This window comes from Triturus cristatus, chromosome 3_2 (assembly GCF_964204655.1).
Source record: "Triturus cristatus chromosome 3_2, aTriCri1.1, whole genome shotgun sequence".
NCBI lineage: Eukaryota > Metazoa > Chordata > Amphibia > Caudata > Salamandridae > Triturus > Triturus cristatus.
In genome coordinates, this window is record NC_140584.1 from 263,924,951 (window position 1) to 263,946,240 (window position 21,290).

Genomic DNA, 21,290 nt, shown 5'->3' on the forward strand with positions numbered 1-21,290 from the left:
GATGAATTGGAGCTCATGTTGCAGAACAGAATTGACCACCTTTGTCACACCATCTGGGGCATTCAAATACCTGAAGTTGCTGTTCAGCCTGGCGTCAGCTGCCAGTGGGTTTCAGAAGCTGATGGATCATCTGCTCTGCAATCTCAGGGGTGTGCAGGTTTATCAGGATGATGTCCTGATTTTTTCAGACACTATGGAAGAGCCCAACCAGGTGTTGAAACAGATACTTACTGTGCTTTTACAAACAGGCATGACAGTTAGAAAGGACACATGTAAATTTGCTACTAGTGAGTTGGAATACCTTGAGCATACGATTTCTGCATCAGTAATCAGGCCCAAGTGTTCTATCGTCACGGCCCTTAAGGAAGTTAAGACTCCTTCTGACAGGGATGCTCTGCACTCCTTTCTTGGCCTTTCTGAGTATTATGCCATATTTGTTCCTGGTTACGTGCAAGCTGTGGAACCCCTGAGAGCATTACTAATGAAAGGTGAGAAATTTCTTTGGTCTGTCAACAAGGAGAGTGCTTTCAATAAAATCAAAGTACTCACTGAAAAGGCCCCTGCGTTGAGTGCATTTCAGGAAGATCAATCTTCAATCATAACCGTAGACACTAGCCAGAGTGGTTTGTTAGCAATTTTGAGTCAGAGAGTGTCTGGGAGGGAACATACAGTGGCCTTTGCATCCAGATGACTCAGGCAGTATGAAAGGCAATACAGCACTTTTGAGCATGAGGCTCTAGCCTGTGTTTTGGCTGTTCACAAATTCAAGATGTATGTGTGGGATTGTGAATTTGATTTGAATATGGATCACAAGCTTTTAGTTCATATTTTCACAGCAGCGTCAGTTAATAACTTGTCAGCCAGACTAAACAAATTAACAACATCACAAAATAAAATGATGGACAGAGTGTTGAAACTTTTCAAACACTCACCCCCCAGGCATACATCTGGGTTTAATCCATCATTATCTTGCTCACCGCGTCACCCCAGTTTGGACCTAGACATATGCAAATCAGTCTTGACCCTGATCCCCATGGGAACAGTCTAGCCTGAACTGCAAAGCCAGGTCCTCCCTGGACCAGAAATAAGCATCCTACCCAGATCAGTATCCAATTTCAAGAATTTGTGTTTAAAATTAAGCATGTTCCGCGAGGCAAAAACTTTCATGGGAACTGCCTTTCACACATGTCAATTGAGGATGAGAGTGATGATTGCATGTTGGATGACGCAGGATGTGTAGCGTAAGTTGACACTGACAGCGTGCCCGTACTGCCCTCTTTCCCACCGGGTTGGAGAAACAAGTTGGGAATGTTGGAACAGAGAGAGTAGCAAGTAAGAAAAAGCTTGTCTCAAAAGTCGTTGCCAGTCAAATTAAAATGAAGAACAATTTCGACAAAAGGAACAATGTGTCTTCCCAGGATTTATATAAAGGGAACTGGGTATTAATCAAAAGTCCAGTCAGAGTAAGAAAGGGTGAATGTATTTGCTCAGCGACTGTCAGGGTTGAAAGAGTTGAGAAGGGTGCTGCACTATTCGAAAACTTGGGATGGTGGAATAAGCGCCAACTTGTGGAACTATTCGCTCAACAGGCTAACATTATACTGAGTAAAGGTAGACCCGTTTTGAAATCTGATTAGGCAGCCAGCCTTAAACCCACACCTGTTACTGTGAACGAGTGTGTGCAAGCTGTCATAGATGGGTTTCCCTGTTCATACAGTTCTGCTGCTGGAGGCTGAACTAGCACACAGCAGGCAGTGTGACACTCCCAATTTCAGGGTACCTGCCAAATGTAAGGATTTTCTAATGTATTGAACTCTGGTTTGTTTTGTGCTATGGCGGGTTTCTAATTTATATTTTATTAGTTGATAGAAACCTGCACTTAATTTTCTACTGTCACCATTCAATAAGTCTGTCTGCTGTTCCCTTGGTGCCTTTTTAAGACAAGCAGTGCGATCACAAAAGGCAATGATATTTTCAAGGGGGCGGGAGGCAAATTTATGACATGGAACCTTTTAATGTGGTTTTGATTATGCTGTTTATCAATTATTTAGGATGTTGGCATAGTTAACTAATTGCTATGTTTCCTTTTGCAATGTACTTTTATGGCTGAACATATCTGCAGAATAAAGAGATCCACTGAGCTATTGCTAGGAGTTAAATAAAGTTACCTCACATGTATTATAAAGTGTACTGGACTACCCTTAAGGATGACTCTGCAGGCCTAATGTCAGAAGTTCACGTGGAGACCCCGAAATATGATTGAGTGATATTATTAAAAATATGCGGTGAAAGATGTGCTGTATATGTTAGCATTGTAGATCGACAAAAAAAGGGTAGAACATTGTCTCATGTCAAATTGAATGCTCTAATAAGATTAAACTTGACATAAAGTAAGGAATTGTGAATTGATTTTTAATAAGAAAGTGTGACACAGAGTGGACGTATTGGGTATGATTCGATTGTCCCATTTTGATTGAGCGATAGTATTTGATCACTCGCACTTTTGCCTACAGCAGCACTTGATTTTTTTTTTTTAACATATAGGAACATTGGGGCATATTATCAACGGGTAGCGGTAAATATTGCAAATCGCGCTTATCGCGAATTTGATTATCGACGTCTTTCGCTGGTTTATATCACTGTGTTAGCGGCGTATTAACAACGCTCTGCTAACAGGCGATGTACAAACCAGCGATAGACGGCGATAATACTCATTAGCGTGTGAAATCCGGCGATGATTTCACACAGTAATGAAAAGCTTGATACTAGGGGAGTGTGGATGTAACCAGACGATCCACCTCTCATACACAACATGGCTATCTCAAATTTCAAGCAAGCGTAAGAATCCGGCGATAACCGCAGTTTGCGCGGCCTTCTTAATCGCTTCACGGTTCCTGGGCCGCGTTGTTAATACTGCGATGTCGTGTTAGCGACATCTGTCATGTTGTTTCTTGGCAGGCACGCCTACTTTGCATCTAATTAGCGATGTACATCGCTAAGATGCAAAGCGTCACGGAAACGGCAGCTAACATGCGCTAATGCATGTTAGCGCCGCTTTGATAATTGTGCGATAAAAAAATCGCCGCTTTTTTGGCACTATGGGCATTATGTCTCTTGATAATATGCCCCATTGTTTTTTTTGTAAAGCAGATTGTGAGTGCATCTGGTAAAATCCAGCATTAGGCACCAGGGCTAACATAACACCGGTATGTGACCATTCGTTCAATCAATCTATGGGTGTCTGGTGCATTAAACAGACCAACATGGTGCTTTCAAATCCCCCACTCCTTGCATCAATGGGTATATTGTGTAGCAAAATATCAAAAAGGGTCTCTCACCAGCCCACACTTAACCCATCTCTTTGGTGTCTCGGGAGAGCTTGACTGCAGGTGCCCCATAGCATGGACCATCTGCCCTGCCCCTTACAACATTAGTGATCGGTAATGTGTGTTCAGCTGTGGTAACTTAATCTATGCCTAAATGCTTAGGGGCAGATTTACAAGCCCCGTGTGCCACTTTTGCGCCGCAGTTGCGTCACTTTTGTGACGCAGCGGCGGCGCAAAGCTAGCGCCATGCTGCGACAGATTTACAACATGACGCATCTAGGGAGATGCGTCATGTTGTAAAGCCCTGCGCCACATTAAACCCGCGTCAGGTTTAATGTATGCAGGGTGGGCGTTACGTCGGAAAAAGCCTCGGAAACGTGACGCAGTGAAATCTACAAGATTTCACTCAGTCACTTTTCCGACGCTGGTGCGTCAAATCCTTTCGCCTGCTTCAAGCAGGCGTAAGGCGTGACGCACCATGTTAGTGATAGGGCAGGTTGGAACAGTGCTGGAGTTGCGTCGCGCTTGCGACACAACTTCAGCACTGCGCCAACCTTACGCCGGCAGATGCGTCACGCATCTGCTTGTCCTTGCGCCACGATGCACCGCATTGTAAATGCGGCGCATCTGCGGTGGCGCAAGGGCAAACTTGCGTGACGCATCTTCCCTGGCGCCTCCCTGCTGATTTGCAGGGATGCGCCAGGGAACGCAAATCTGCCCCTTGGGTCAGATTTACAAGCACCTTGCGCCACTTTTGCATCACTTTTCCCATTTTAAAAGTGACGCAAAAGTGGCACAAGGGGCTTGTAAATCTGCCCCTTCATTTTGCTGCCTTCGATCAATCAATCAAGGTTTATATAGCGCAACTTCTCACTCGTGAGGGTCTCAAGGCGCTGACCTCTTCTGCCATATAGAAAGATTCTAAACTGATCTCCAGAGTTTAAAATGGCTGTTTGGTGACTCTGCCCTTCAAAACAGACTGTCACTGTGCCGAAGTACTTACAATGGGTACCCTCACCTCCTCTGCTCGGAAAAGAGACAGCCCCGTGCTGGAGCTGGCTACCCTATCCTTTTCTGCCAGTCAGCAAGAGCTAGTGCCAGTCAGGAAAGCCCGCCGCCCCCAAAACTCCTGCCCCACCCCTTGCTACTCCACTGTATGTTCTCTCCATCCCATCAGGCTTTGGTCGCCACTCTCACTTTTCTCCTAATTTGCTTGCCACAGTCTCAGTGGCATATATTCTGCGTGTGCACAAATGATATAAAAAAAACATTTTTGTATTCTCTAGCACGCTACGTCCTCATTAAAAAACTGCCCAAAGCAGTTTTGAATCTCTGGATGTCCCCGAGACACCCGGGGAGCGGGAACGTGCCTGGGGGCGCCAGGAGGAGGTGTCTAGACTGATTAGGCCTCACTAGCCGAAGCGAGCTGGCGAGGTAAGCACATTCTGCGTTGGCAATAACCGGGCTCAGCACTGGTCCCCACGCAAACTGCAAATCTTCCTTGCAGGCAGCCTGGGTTAGCCTGGCACCTGCTGTCGGCGAACAATGAGGGGTCTGATGAAGTGCTACCGCACTCGTATCTTTCAGACACACTGCACTGTTTTATTACGGCATTTACTTCAACCTGCAACTTATTCCCAAGCATTAATATTTATATTTTCAGCTTCGGGGTCATTAATTCAATAATACATCATGCAGGTTTAGACTGGAGGCGTGTGAGTGCTTTTATTTCTTAAATGTGTGCGAGCGCGTGTGCTGGAGAGAGCTGGGGTATGAGGCTGACGAAGTTATGAAGGAGAGAAGAAAACTCGACTATGTGCAACATATCGGAGGGGCTTTTTACATATGATGGTGCGATCGCATTCCTGACCGTAGGGTTATGCATCTGTCTTAGTGTGAGATGTTTCTGTGCTGTAGGGGGCTCATTTATGGGGTTTTGACATAGAGCAGCGCAGCAACTCACCTTGTTGTACTGCAATACATCAAAGTGAAAGGGCAGGTCATACATTCACCCCAGTACAGAGATCTGGGCCTAAATCCATCGTTTTTTTGCTCACCATGCCATTCCAGTTTGGACCCAGCCATATGCAAATCAGTCTTCACCCTGTGCCCCATGAGAACAGTCCAGCCTGAACTGCCAGGCCAGGTCCTTCCTGGACTGGAAACAAGCATCCTAGGACCGGTTTCGGGGTTTCACCCCTCTTCAGCCAGGAAAGCTTGATTCCAGTGGCATGGAGAGCATGGGATTCACGTCTGAGCATACTCGTCCCACTCGGGGTGACAAATGCAAAAAGAACTATTGATGGACAGAATGCTGAACAATGTCATGCATTCACCCCAGTACAGAGATCTGGTCCTAAATCAATTGTTTTTTGGCTCACCATGCCATTCCAGTTTGGACCCAGCCATATGCAAATCAACCTTGACCCTGTCCCCCATGGGAACAGTCCAGCCCGAACTGCCAGGCCAGGTCCTCCCTGGAATGGAAACAAGCATCCTAGGACCGGTTTCAGGGTTTCACCCCTCTTCAGCCAGGATAGCTTGATCCATCATCTTGTGTGTTTTGCTGTTCGCCCTATGTGGGTAGGGTATGCCCAGACGTGGGTCCCATGCTCACTATGCCACTGGAGTCAAGCTATCCTGGCTGAAGAGGGGTGAAACCCTAAAACCGGTCCTAGGATGCTTGATTTCGGTCCAGGGAAGACATGGCTTGGCAGTTCGGGCTGGACTGTTCCCATGAGGCAAAGGGTCAAGACTGATTTGCATATGGCCATGTCTGAACTGGGGTGGCGTGGTGAGCAAAATAACGATAGATTAAACCCAGATCTGTGACTGGGGGTGAATGTTTTGCCAATGTGCAACATTCCATCCATCATCTTGTGTATTTTGCTGTTCGCCCTATGTGGGTAGGGTATGCCCAGACGTGGGTCCCGTGCTCACTATGACACTGGAGTCAAGCTATTCTGGCTGAAGAGGGGTTAAACCCCGAAACCGGTCCTAGGATGCTTGATTCCAGTCCAGGGAAGACATGACTTGGCAGTTCGGGCTGGACTGTTCCCATGAGGCACAGGGTCAAGACTGATTTGCATATGGCCATGTCTGAACTGGGGTGGCGTGGTGAGCAAAATAACGGTGAATTAAACCCAGATCTGTGACTGGGGGTGAATGTTTTGCCAATGTGCAACATTCCGTCCATCATCTTGTGTGTTTTGCTGTTTGCCCTATGTGGGTAGGGTATGCCCAGACGTGGGTCCCGTGCTCACTATGCCACTGGACTCAAGCTATCCTGGCTGAAGAGGGGTAAAACCCTGAAACCGGTCTTAGGATGCTTGATTCCGGTCCAGGGAAGACATGGCTTGGCAGTTCGGGCTGGACTGTTCCCATGAGGCACAGGGTCAAGACTGATTTGCATATGGTCATGTCTGAACTGGGGTGGCGTGGTGAGCAAAATAACAATGGACTAAACCCAGATCTGTGACTGGGGGATGAATGTTTTGCCAATGTGCAACATTCCGTCCATCATCTTGTGTGTTTTGCTGTTCGCCCTATGTGGGTAGGGTATGCCCAGACGTGGGTCCCGTGCTCACTACGCCACTGGAGTCAAGCTACCCTGGCTGAAGAGGGGTGAAACCCCGAAACCAGTCCTAGGATGCTTGATTCCGGTACAGGGAAGACATGGCTTGGCAGTTCGGGCTGGACTGTTCCCATGAGGCACAGGGTCAAGACTGATTTGCACATGGCCATGTATGAACTGGGGTGGTGTGGTGAGCAAAATAACGATGGATTAAACCCAGATCTGTGACTGGGTGTGAATGTTTTGCCAATGTGCAACATTCCGTCCATCATCTTATGTATATTTCAGCAGCCCAGCACCAACGCAGGCACCCTTTGCCTGCGTTGTACTTTTTGTGCAGGAAGGGGCACTTTCCCCAAACAAAAACAATCCATAGAGGTGTTTTCTTCTTTCTATGTGTGCTGCAAAATGCAGGACACATGAAAAGAGGAAAAAATTAGGAGAAATAAAGTTATATTTCTCCTCGTTGTGCCTCCCCTGGGAAGGTGTAGGGTTTTGGAGCATCCCCAGGTTTACAAGGTTTTGTAAATCTGTGGAAGCGTCAAATCCATGGGTGTTGTATGGGAACATCCATGAAACACCTCCCTAGCACAGAGAAAGGCAACGCAGCAATTTGCACTGCCTTGCCATAATCCATATTTGTGAGGCCATTCAAAGCCACGCTCAGTGGCTTTGTGTGACCTCATAAATATGATTTTGCAGTTTGTGCCTCCAGAGCGTCACAAAAAGTGATTCTCCGGTGGCGCACAGGGCCCATAAATATGCCCCACAATTGTGTCCTGCAGGAAGCATACCTGCCATAAGTTCTGAATGAATGCTAACTCACATGGGAATCTGATTGGACGAGCGTCTGCCTGTTAGTGTCTATTTAAAAGTTGGAGGCTGTTCATGCACTCCTCTCTGCGAAACAGTTTCAAGACACAATTGTGTGATTGTAGCAAAACGTTCTGTAAGAAGAGACCTCACAAGAAGGCGTGCTGGAAAAGGTGTAGCGAGGGACCAGGAGGAACAGGTGCGGGGGGGGGAGGGTGATTGATTAGAAAAACAGGAGTTTTGACAATGCTATCAAACAATGCTGGACGTGCAGGTCCAGAGGCGTAGCTATAAATGGTGTAGTAGGTGCAGTGACACCGGGACCCAGGGATGTGAGAAGTTCTTTTTCTTCTGGTAGTACTAAAAAACCCAGTAGATTTTGGACCAATTTCATTGCTTTCTTAAGGGTCCATGGTACCCTTGATATGTCCCTATGCAGGTCTCTGTGCTGGAAAGCCGATGGGATAAGTGTGCTGCTTTTCCTGCTCGCCACACAGACCACTCCTTTTAAAAATTTGCTCTGAAGTGCAATCCTGCCAGGGCAATGCCACCTTTATTAATATATATTTACCTTTCATATCCCGATTGAATTTACCAGTGCATGCGGCAATGCCTCAGAATGCTGTTTACTTTCTTACAGGGATTTAAATCATCTACATGTTACATACAAAAACATAACATTCCACCACAACCTCTTGCTACCCACAGTTAACGATGAAGGACTGCAGGTTGGTCGTGAACCCCTGCTTTAGCAGCTACAACGGGGGTGGGGTTCTTGATGGGCCTTGTGTGTCTGCAACTCAGCAGATAAAGGCTCATATTTAACATGAAAGCGTGGGTGAGTGAAAGGATGGATGTGTAAGTGAAAGGGTGGCTAAATGGATGAGTAAAAGCGTGGGTGGATAGATGGATGATGGATGGATGGATGGATGGATGGATGGATGGATGGAATGATGGACAGACCGATGAATGAGTAAAGGGAGGTATGAGTGAAAAGATAGATGGATGAGTGAAATGACAGATGGAGGAGTGAAAGGATGGATCAGTGAAAGGGTGGGTGGATGAGTGAAAGTATGGATGGATGGATGAATGAAAGGATGGATGGATGAGTGACAGAATGGCTGGATGAGTGAAAGGATGGATGGATTAGTGAGAGGATGGATGGCTGAGTAAAAGTATGGATGGATGAGTGAAAGGAAGACTGGATGGAGTGAAAGGATGGATGAATGGAGTAAAAGGATGGATGAATGGGTGAGCTAAAGGATGAATGGATGGATGAGTGAACGGGTAGATGGAGGGGTGGATGAGAAAAAGGATGGATAGGTCTGATGGATTGGTTTGGAGATGGATAGATAGTTTGGATATGGATGGCAGACAGATGGATGGAGGGATGGAATGGTGCAAGACTGAAATATAGATAAAAGAATGAATGGATGACAGAATGCAAATGTGAAATGTTGTATATCAGCACGTGCATGGTAAGATGAAAGGATGAATGGATAGATGCTGGGATGGAAGAGACAAGAGAGCTCTTCTTCAGAAAGTCACAATGACCTGGTTTACTTGCTTAGTTTCCATAGGAGCTTTGGTTCAAAGTGGGGGCATTTGAATTGTATGGCTACTCCATTGACGGACTGTGATTGACATGAAGCAGCAACCAGAGCGAAATACAGAGACAAATTTACAGCAACGACGTAGACGGTGTCTTTCCTAGTCACAGTTCCTAGACCTGTGATTTGAGGGTTGTTGTATGTCAGAACATCGTGAAGAAAAATATTGTTTGGTCAAAATATTGACTGCCGTTATAGTCTGTAGATAAGTCTGTATAGTTAAGCTGGATTTACTATTCTTAACTCAACATATCATCGTGAAAATACATATGTATATATCACTGTGGTACATAGATGTTGAGTTAAAAAAGAATCTACACTTATCTAAATGTACATACCTTCATAATATTTTGTCAGGACAATATTAAACATGTAGTGTTAGAATACTTTTTGTCGGTTAGTTCGATGCAAAGTCTCATCGTGTTTTAGGTCCCATGACATCTGGCCGGTGTGTTTCCATTACATTATTAGTGCCACCATGCAGAGAAGTGGGTGGACAACCACTGATTAGTGGAAAGAAGCTTGAGGCAGGAATGCTCAGGAACATGTGGCTACACGGACTCACCTTAAGATCTGATTCCCAGAGCTTCATTGCAGTTCTTGAGACACTGTGTGGGAAGCAGACATGATATTGCCTGAAATGAGATGCATTGAGGGCCCTATTTTGAGAGTCTTGCAATTACGATGGAAATATATATATATAGAACAATGCCCACACTCCAGGTAGGTCTAAAACAATTTATTTAAATGGCTGACTCGTTTCGACCAGGAGTTCATTATCAAAGCTGGGGACTACACATTGTGGCACAGTATTTGTAGCATACATTGAGACACAGTGGTGGGAAATGAAAAAAGAACATAGGAAAAAGACTTTGGGCACAAACATTTTTTTGCCATCTCATCAGTCACAGTGAAAAAAGACTATGTAAGTCAAACCATTTTTTTAAAAAGCACACAAAATTTAAAAGTCTTTTTGCAAATTAAGCAGTTGTCTCACCTTAAAAAACTAAAGGAACCTGTATATGCATATACATGTATAAATGTCAGGTGAGAAACATGAAAAAACCATCACAGGTGAGAAATTGCAAGTGCAAGTGAATAACACCCAGGCATGATTGCTTTATGCTCTTAAATGGGAAGTGTTCCCCACCATAATCATAGGCGAAAATTTAGCAAACTTGGTTCATTGGTCAAGTGACCATAGTGAAAATCGGTGGAATAGGGTGAGAGAGAAAGAGGACCCTTCTAGGGATCGAGTGGTCGACTGGAGGGGGCAGCAGGGGGAAAAAGGCAGTTAAAGAAATGGGAGATACTGTCAGCGAGAGAAACCTCTGCACTTATGGCGTATAGTGGAATAACAGACAATGACTGGACACCTCAGGGCAAATGGTACTACCCTAAGTGGACATGAAGCTCTTCATCCTGGTTCAAACCTCCCGGGTGTTTGGAATTGAGGCTGATTATGTACTTGGATTCTAGTCTTCTCAGTGCTTGTTCCCTGTCTCCACCCCGACTTATCACCGGGATCCTGTCAATTCCAAAAAATGAAATTTTGAAGTTCTCAGGGTTAATGGAGCTATGTACAGTTTTGCAGTGTCCGGCCATGGGTTATGTGACATCACCATTCCTGATTGGCCTCAAGTGCTCCAAAATACGCTTTTTCACCGGAAAGATAGTGCTCCCAACATACCTCAAACCACATACGCACAGTCGGGATGACTGCTGAGGGCATAAAGGAGGCTATTCCCGCTGTATCTTTGCGAAACAACTTGGTTTGTATATTGCCTTCAACAATCTCAATTTTGTATCAAGAAACTCCACCGTGGTCCTACTTATGTTACTCGTAAGTGTGATATTCTTGGTGTTGGTATTAAGTTTATCCACAAACTTGTTGGCTTCCTCCTGAGACCTACTCCAGATAATGAACAGGTCGTCCATGAATCTTAGCCACAAGATGACCTGTTCAATATCAGGAAAGTTCTCCTTGTCTTTCCATATTTCCTCCTTCCACTGCCACAAGAACAGGTTGGCCAAGCTTGGGGCAAAACAGGTCCCCATCGCAGCCCCGAGGACCTGTTTGGAGAGGGTGTCATTAAAGAGAAATATATTGTTGGTCAAACAGAAATTGATCATTTCCAAGATCATCTCTGTGTGGGCTTTGTACCTTATATCAATAGTGCGTAGGAAGTGTTTGGAATGCTATACTCTGTTTGTGTGCAATGATAGTATATAAAGAGCTCACGTCAAGGGTCATGAGAAGTAAAGTCTCCTCCCATGTGACCCTTTATTGCTTCCCCAGGAAGTCTTTGGTGTGTCTAACGTGGGATTTGAGATTTTTAACCGGATACCTCAGGAAGTAGTCGACATACTTAGAGACATTCTCAGTTGCAGTACCTTTCGAGGATACAATGGGCCTACCCGGGGATTGGAGGGATTTTTGTATATCTTGGGGAGGAGGTACAGGGCAGGGAGAATAGGGTAATCTTTTTTCAAGAAGCAATACTCCTCCGATTCCAGTAAACCCTTGTCTTTCCAGTCCCCAAGTTTTTCCCAGATACTTTCCACACTGTCAGAGTAGACCTCCCTTGATACCTCAATGTAAAGCCTCTCATCACTGAGCTGGTTGCATGCTTCCTTGATTTACATCTCCTTATCTAGCACCACAATATTCCTGCCCTTTTCTGAGGGCCGAATGACAATGTCCCCATCTTCAGAGAGTGTTTTTATGGCTTGTCTTTGTGAGGGCATGAGGTTTTGTGTACCATGATTTCTAAATTATTTCTTGGTTTTGAATTTTCATGAGGTTGTTGGTCACAATCTCATGAAAGGTATCAATATTGTTGTGTGCCATCACAGGGTAAAATGTGGAGCGTGGTTTAAAAGGAGTATTGGCAGTCATCTCATTGCACCCGGAGGCCCACTGAAGGGCTTTGCAAATAATTATAATAAACTAGAGGAAAATCGAGCACACCCACTGGAGGGCGAAAATGAGCACTAAGGCACTACATGTCCCAGCATGCCGAGAGAAGGACACTCACCTGTGACGCCTCACCAGGGGGGCTTGAAAAGTATCAGCATGTAGACGATGCGGCGTCTTGGAAGCTGGTGCTTCGGTTTGTCCTCGCTGCCTGTGAACAAGGGCAGGGTGGCACGAAACGCGTCAGGCACTATGAAATATTCCGGATGAAAATGACAGTTCACGCATGAACAATAAAGAGCTCCTGTAAGGAGAAAACTGCTGCAGAGTGCATCCTTGTTTCTTAGGACAAACTATGGAATCATATTTTACGGGTGTTCCGCAGGGAGGAGCGCACCGCCATGAAAATAATATTGGAGCTGCAGGGGCACTGAACTATTTACAACCTCGAGGCAGCTACAGCAGAAATTTGAGGAACTGGTAAATTGCACCCGGAGGCCCACTGGAGGGCTTTGAAAATAATTATAATCAACTAGAGGAAAATCGAGCACACCCACTGGAGGGCAAAAATGAGCACTAAGGCACTACATGTCCCAGCATGCAGAGAGAAGGACACTCACCTGTGAGGTCTCACTAGGGGGGCTTGAAAAGTATTGGCATGTAGACGATGCATCGTCTTGGAAGCTGGTGCTTTGGTTTATCCTTGCTGCCTGTGAACAAGGGCCGTGTGGCCCGAAATGCGTCAGGCACTATGAAATATTCTGGATGAAAATGCCAGTTCACGCCTGAACAATAAAGAGCTCTTGTAAGGAGAAAACTGCTGCAGAGTGCGTCCTCGTTTCTTTGGAAAACTATGGAATCATATATATATATATATTCACTGAAAAAACCATAGGTTTCAGGGGCGTTATAGTTAGCTGGACTTTTCACTCGTACAAAACCATTGAAGACCAAAGCTTAAGACAAAATCCGTTTTTGTGACAGGGCCGTTTTTGCAGCATAGCTGCAAAATCGGCCCTGTAACAAAAACGGCCGAAAACCGGCCCTGGAAAAGAGCTCGGCGGCACCCCCAAGCCCTGGGGGGCCGGCTGAGCACTTTGCCAGGGCCAGTTTTGGTTCCCAGTCCGGCCCTGGTTAGGATTTTGCCTTAAGACCAAAACGTAAGACAAACTTAAGACAAAATCCTAACTTTACTACTCCTGAATGCCTTTTGTGAATACCGAAAGTCGTAAAGTTAGGATTTTGTCTCAGATTACTTTTGTGAATTGGGCCCTGAGTCTCCGTTGCTCTTTCCGTCAGCGGAGCTTGGGGTCACCTGTACACTTCTATCCTTTCTTTTTAAGTGAATTAGCTATATTAATCCTATGGGTGAACGGAAAGTGTCAGATGTAGCGCATGGTACCGCTGAACACCCCGAAAACTCAACAAAAGGTGGTAATTGTGCACTAAAGAAGATTGACCTCCTGATAGAGGAAGAGGAATACTTTATTCATCCAGACACACTCTCTTAAGCACAATTGGGGTCTAATGAGAATCGTATAATAAAGCTGCCCTTCCTGGAAATTCGTGTGCTATTCCCAAGTCAACAGCTTCACGAGAAGCTAATGCAACTCAACAAAGTATCATATTGTGGATAAAGACTCTGATGACTCAGAGCAAGCTGGACGCACATGCAGGTGGGGCCCCTCTAGTCGCAGCAGCAGTGATGGGCCCATCAATGGTGAGGAAGGTAAGATAGACATCATTTGAAGACTATAAAGATAGAGACGAGGACGGCAAGGGAATGGTTCAGCCTAAATACCTCAGACCCCCCCTATCAATCCATGCCTTTAGTGAATAGTGAAACCCAAGCATGTACATCGGCAGACATTTTTGGGGGGAGAGGGACATCATTTTAACGTCATCCAACCTCCGACCCTTCTTGAAAATGTCAAAGGGCAGAGGCATAGACATTAAAGGGCAAGTGAAAAATCCAGGGGGGCTTGCCCCCCCTTTCTCCTCCCCTCACCCTCCTAACTCCCTGCCGACACCCATGAATCCAAGCACAATTAGTGAAACCTCTGGGTAGGAAAGTACGGAACTCAATCGCGAAGGCCACTTTCAGTTCTATTGAATACACACAGGCAAAGATAATTCCACTCACAACAGGAAATGTAAACTCATGTGTGGTTGCTTTGTAGTGGGCGTACAATTTCATGGTATGATAATGCAGTCTTTTAAGATGTTTTCTTGTAAGGCTGTTATCAGATAAAGAAATGAGAAGCATGATCCTCGTCTTTGTCTCCTTCATAGAATTTGCACTTTCATTCACAATAGCTAGGAAAATTCTCAATCGCTGCCAGACAGAAAATAAAGACTTTCTGGCTTCCTCTTTCATCCAGTAGTCTGTCTGGATATTTTGTGCAGCTTCCAAGATGCACTCTTGTGCAAACACTTGGCTCTACAAGACACATTTTAACAAAATATAAAATAATATTACAAAGTAATCCTGTGCAATCTAGTAATGTGCATAGTAATCAGAGTTACCACCTTCATTGTAGTGAAGGGTAATTAGAGCATCAATTTTCTGTAGTCTAATTTTTAATAATAAAGGGTAATGCAATCAACGTAATCTCCCTTATTCTCATGGAGGGTGAGGTAATTGGAACAATCTGCTTCTGCTATTTAATGCAGCATAAAAATCTTTTGTAAACTAATACCAGATAATAAGAAAATATTGTCTTGCCCTATGCAGGACACAGTAAAAATAATATTTTTCCAATAATACACCGCATAGTACAGAAATGCAAATAATCTCTTTCTGTAATCCAGTAAAAAGTCATGCTATCCCCGTAATCTCCTACTGAAATCAAATACATGTCCATATCATCTGTGTGAACTTGTTCTGCAATCCACTGAAGCAGAACACATTTTGACTATTATCCATCTGCAACTGATACATGGTAAGGCTTTCAGAGTACTCTTTTTTTGGATTTCAGTGGAGGAGAACGTGTGAGAGTAATCTCTATATCTAGTCCAGTAAAGAGCAAAATAATCCAAACAATCTGGGGCTAGGTGTACGTACAACTGCTAGCAAAACAATGGTCGCAATTTGCGATCATTATTTCGGCGAGCAGTTTGGTGATTAGCGAAGCGACCTATGAACGAATGAGTTGTTTTGCAAATTACCAGTTCGTAGTGGGTCACTATTCGACCTACCTCATGAATATTAATAAGTTAGGTCATAATTTGTGACCCGCTAGGATTCGCTGCCATCACAGGGATGGTGGCCTGATGGCATCAACAGACCACCATGTCTGTGATTGCTTTTAAATAAAGCAATCGTTTTTTATTTTTTTTAAATGCATCCAGTTTTCGTTGAAGTAAAACAGGATGCATTTATAAATTAAAAAAATAAATGTTTCATTTGTATTTTTTAGGAGCAGGCAGTGGCCCGTTGGACCACTGCATGGTATTAAAAAATATTGTTTAAACATTCTCAAAGGGGAAGGGGTCTGAAGTGGACCTCTTCCCATGTTCGAATGGGTAACCAAAAACTTTGATTTGGTAAGAAGTTACTGAATCTCAATTTGGGGTTTGTACATTCCAAAAGCATTTTTGAGATTTCAAACAGACCAATTCTGAGAATCAGGCCATTTGCATCAGCAAACATGCTTATTACATCTAGCCCTCGATTATGTAATCCAGTGTAGACAAAAGTGATTAGAGCACTCTTTGCCTTCAATTAGATGCATTGTAAAGTGTTGAAAGCAATCACATTCTGTCATTCAAGGCAGCATACCATTAGCAGAGTAATCTAATGCCATGTTAAGTAATCAGAGTAAACTCTTATCTGTGATAAAAAGTAATAAAAGGTAAATTATATGTCATAACGCACACATTCTATAGAAATATTATTTTCTTTGTCTTTCATTTTAAAGCACATAAATCCTTTCTGGGAAAGGTGTCACATCTTACACCTGAATACAGCAATCAGTAAATAAAAAAGGTGGCCAGTCACTAACTTTAAAAGTTCTACCATTTTGCACCCACAAGTGTGGCTTCTTTTTTAGTCACTTTTAACCCTTTTGAATTAGAAGCATTGTTCGATGAAATCTCCAATTATGCAGCAAATGGTGAATTAAGTAGCAAGTTCGGCAAATCCATAATGATGTGCGGAACACAGTGGCCAAGAAATTACATCTTCTCAGGCCCTGGTTATAATCTAGGTAAATATATGTTAGTGATCTTCTTCTCTAATCCAGTAACTGACAAAGTGTTCAGAGTAATCCCCTTTTTACCCAAACATTGAGAAATGGAAGATGCCACTGGAATGCGAAGCACACTGAGATGTAGCGGGAGGGAGTATTACATAGCTGCTGCATTCTGCACAAGTTCTGTATTTACCTAAGAGGTCTTTTAACGACGTTCCTGTGGCGAAAGGGGCTTCACCTTATTGACAAGGCGGCGTTAAGCACTTAATGTGGCTTAATGCCGCCTTGTAAATAAGGCTCCCTTTCATGCTACACTTAGCGTGGAAGGGGTGGGCAATGGGTGTTGTGGTGGCTGTTCCGCCGCAATACACATTGATTTTTACACTGCCCCCTATTTACAATGGTGGTGTAAATAGGAGGCAGCTCCAAAATTAAGGTCAGGGAAAACCTGGTCTTAACATAGCGAAATGAGGAGAAATGCTTTATTTTGCCTCGTTTTTTCTGTTTCTCTGTGTGCTGCATTGTGCAGCACACATAGAAACAGCAAAACTCCATGAACAATTGTTTATGTGCAGGAAGTTGTCCTTTCCTGCACATAAATAATCATTAAAGAAATGATGATTTGCAACTTCTATGTGTGCTGCACAATGTAGCACTGATAGAAGTTGAAAATCGCCATTTGTGATTGTTTATGTGCAGGAAGGGACACCTTCCTGCGCATAAACAATTTTTCCCCCTAAGTCAGACACCCTTGTACTATGGTGCAAGGGTGCCTGCATTGCTGCTAGGCAGCTTAATTTAGCGCCAGTGCTAGGGAAAATGCAGGGGTGCGTCATATATTTGTCAGTACGGCGCATCCCTGCATTTTCAGAACGGCGGAGCATGGCATTCGCAAGTTTTGCTTAACGCCATACTCTGTCAATTTGTTGTACATATGCCCCCTGTGGTTTGTGCCCTTATTGGGTGTGCAGGAAGCTTGCACTGCTGCTGGTTAGACTATACCTTTTCTGTGTGCCTTGCACTAAAGTTTCGACGGTGCTCCTGTTGCAGGTATGGAACTTGCACTGCTGGCATTGTACCTTTTCTGTGTGTGAGGAAAGCTTTTACTGCTGCAGCCCAGGCTTTACCTCTTTTACGCATGAGGAAAGCTTGCACTGCTGCCTTGACCTATCTGTTTTTTTCAGTTTAATGAAATCCAGTTTGTTATTGACAGCTGCCAATGTTTGTTTCTCTTAGTTTTGCCCTCTCCCAGAGGGGTTCCATTGGATTTGCTGTGGTCCAAGTGAGGGCCTACAGTCAGACATTATTGCAAGGACAGCAGAGAGCCAGCAGCAGGCTCTAAAAATGCTGAAGCTGGTCTTCTCTGGGCTGTCAATCCTACCAGTTAATGTTCCTCCGATGGAATAGCACAGAACACAGCTTGTTAAACATCTTCTGGTAACCCCTGAAGCACTAAATAAATAATATGGACTTCATAAATATTTAAACTTCACAGGAACAGTATTTAAAATAGACTTCACGCCGACTTGTCCTGGCCAAAGTCAAACACCTCAGCTTTTATAGAGCCACAAATCTGGAGGAGGTGAGAACATGAAGTGTTGTGATCAGCAAACGAAGCGCTCTGCTGGCACTGGGGGATTTCCCACCATCTTCCTTCAAAGGAAAATGGTTTATTGATTAAACCTGTTTACAATGTCTTTCAAAGGACTGTTCTTTCGCGTTGGCTTGTCGGCTTTTTCACCCAGAAAAAGTTCTGCTCTGTACGGATCTCTAAACATTTATGATTCATAAGAGTGTTTCATTTTGTATAAGCAAGTGCAAAATATGTTTGAAAATCTCTTTCCAACAACGGATTAGAAAGGATACGAGGAAACTAAATTAAGCGTTCTTTTCAGCATCACCTGAAGATTTCAGTGAAAAGGCCTGAAGCAGTCTGTGATACAACATACTGCAGCACTCTAAGGTAAAACATGCACTGTTATTTTCAGCATGACGTGTGACAACTAAGTATTCATCAATGACTGGCAGGTGTCATACAGAGTACGGCGGCTGCTGGCAAACATATGTGACAAGAGAGGCGGTGCCTATGCTGCCCCAGACAGATGTTGTCCATTCATGCAGTATATATAAATATATATATGTATTACCTACTGGCAGTCGCCAGTAGGTAGTTATAGTTAGGACCTATTTTCCACAGGAAATCGGCAACATTCTATTTGGAATAACGTTGGCGCCGATTGACGAATCTTCGCAAAATTTTCCAAACTTTTGGCCAGCTCCAGTCTGCTCCTATCCTGAAAATTTCACGGTGATTCGTCAAGCGGGGGCCGTGAAAAAAGGGGGGTCCCAAAACGCGTTTTCCCCATGCGTTTTCCCATAGGACCTGTTGAGGCAGCTACAGCCCGAACTGCTGAACGGAATTACACCAAATTTGGCAAAGAGGTAGTCCTCAGTTCAGACTCGTGACTTTTTCTTAAATGGTGTAAATCCGTTCAGTAGATCCTGAGAAAATTAGAGTTAAAAAGATAGATATATCTGGGTGGAGCCTAACCACACATCTCATCGTGAGATCTGATTGGCTGTCAGTACTTCATCCAAGAAGTGTTGGCAGCCATCTTGGGACCAATATACATGATAGCACCTCATTAAAAAGCATTTCAGTTAATAGAAGGTTTTAAGACTTTAGTTACATTATAAATCATTAGTTGATGGTACCATACTCATTTTAGGAATTGTGGTGTGTTCTAAGGTGATTTTACCATGTGAAAAAGCCTTCTGCTGTGATATCATGAATCATGTTTGAGATAAACCTATTTTCTCACGCTTTTCCCACAGAGGTTTGGAAGGTGATCTATAAGCTAAACTGAGAGCATATTTTCTGTAAATTCACATTATCTTTCTCAGTCATGTGAGAATGAAGTCTGACATTCTCAGTAAAACATGTACATCCAACAAGGGCAGAGACTGTCAGTTGATTCCTTTGTGTTCTACTGCAGCTTCCCAGAGTGTTCTAAAGAACAACTAGAGCGCTAACAGTCCTACTTATGACAAACGTATTGCACACCTGAAGCCATCTTGATTGGAATAAAGTGATATCTCTTAAAGCATTGAATTTAAAAAGGAACAAAATGAGGGGGTTCATTTTGCCATAGAAAGTATGAATAGTGCTGCAGAAAGAAAAATTAGGGCACATTTTGAGTGACTTCTCAAATCCTCTTCTATTTCATTAAAAAATTCTGACATGCAGACTGAAACATGCACTTTCAATACCAGCAGCAGACTTCCCTGGTGCGCAGTAGCTTTACTACAGTGATCTAATGAGCAACTAGAGTGCTAACATTCTGATTTTATGGCAAATCTGTGACACATCTGAATGCCTTCTTGATGGACCCAAAATAAAAAACTGAAAGTATTTCCTACTGAGGAGACTGCAGTAAATGAGGAAATTAGGAAACTTCATAACAAATAAATCTCCCAAGATGGCCACCAGAGACAAACGAGCCCAAATGTAGCCCAAATATCACCCAGATGTAGCCCAAGTATAGCCCAATGACAGAATGTCCCAGAGTGTTCTGAACAACTAGAGCGCTTACTGTCTTACTTATGAGAAAAGTATGGCACACCTGAAGCCATCTTGATTGGAATAAACTGGTAACACTTAAAACATTTAATTTAAAAAGGAACACAATGAGGGGGTTCATTTTGCCATAGAAATTATGATTAGTGCTGAAGAAAGAAAAATTAGGGCACATTTTGAGTGACTTCTCAAATCCTCTTCTATTTCATTAAAATATTCTGATATGCAGACTGAAACATGCACTTTTAATACCAGCAGCAGACTTCCGTGGTGAGCAGTAGCTTTACTACAGTGATCTAATGAGCAACTAGAGTGCTAACATTCAGAATGTATGGCAAATGTGTGACATATCTGAATACCTTCTTGATGGAATCAAAGTAAAAAACTGAAAGCATTTCCTACTGAGGAGACTGCAGTAAATGAGGAAATTAGGAAACTTCATAACAAATAAATCTCCCAAGATGGCCACCAGAGACAAAAGAGCCCAAATGCAGCACAAATATCACCCAGATGTAGCCCACATGTAGCCCAATGACAGAAGTGTGCAAAACACTTATTTTTGTGTATTTGCAGTTTTATATAGTGCAGACCTGTCAGGTATTGGAGTGCTTTACATGAGCATTGGTGAAATCACACAAGATCAAATTCCTTTTGGTTGTAGACATGGGGAGATTAAGTGATTTGACCAGAATCACAGAATGTTGAGCTGAAGCAGAAACTCCAACCTGGTTCCCCAGTAGCAAAGTCTGCAGCTCTGGAAGTAACACCACATCCTCTCCACTAGGTGCAACATTTAATCAAGTGGTCAACTGGATAAAAAAACTTAAAGATCACAAATAATTTAAAAGTTCTTTGTCGCTATTTGAAAACTCAGAAAATATGTCCTCATTTTAGTTTTTTAGAGCACTAACCATAATTTTGATGCAAATAAGATCCTCTCATATATGTAATTTCTAAAGGAAATGCTCTAGGTATTACAGTTTTGATTACATCAAGTTGACATCAGGCGTGCCACACTTTTGTAATAAATATAGAATGTTAGCAATCTAGTTGTTCATTGGGATACTGTTGAGAGTCAGAGGCCAGGGGCACGGACTCTGAAAATTGAAGGCAGGTAGGAGAGTGCAGAGGCAACAATTTGACCACACTGGGCAGACAGGAAGGGCAGTGGCAGCATAACAGACTATGGAGGGCAGTGGAAAGGGGGGCAGGGGCTACAAACCAACAATACAGGACTGGCAAGAGAGGCTGTGGCAATATAATAGACCATTGTGGGCAGA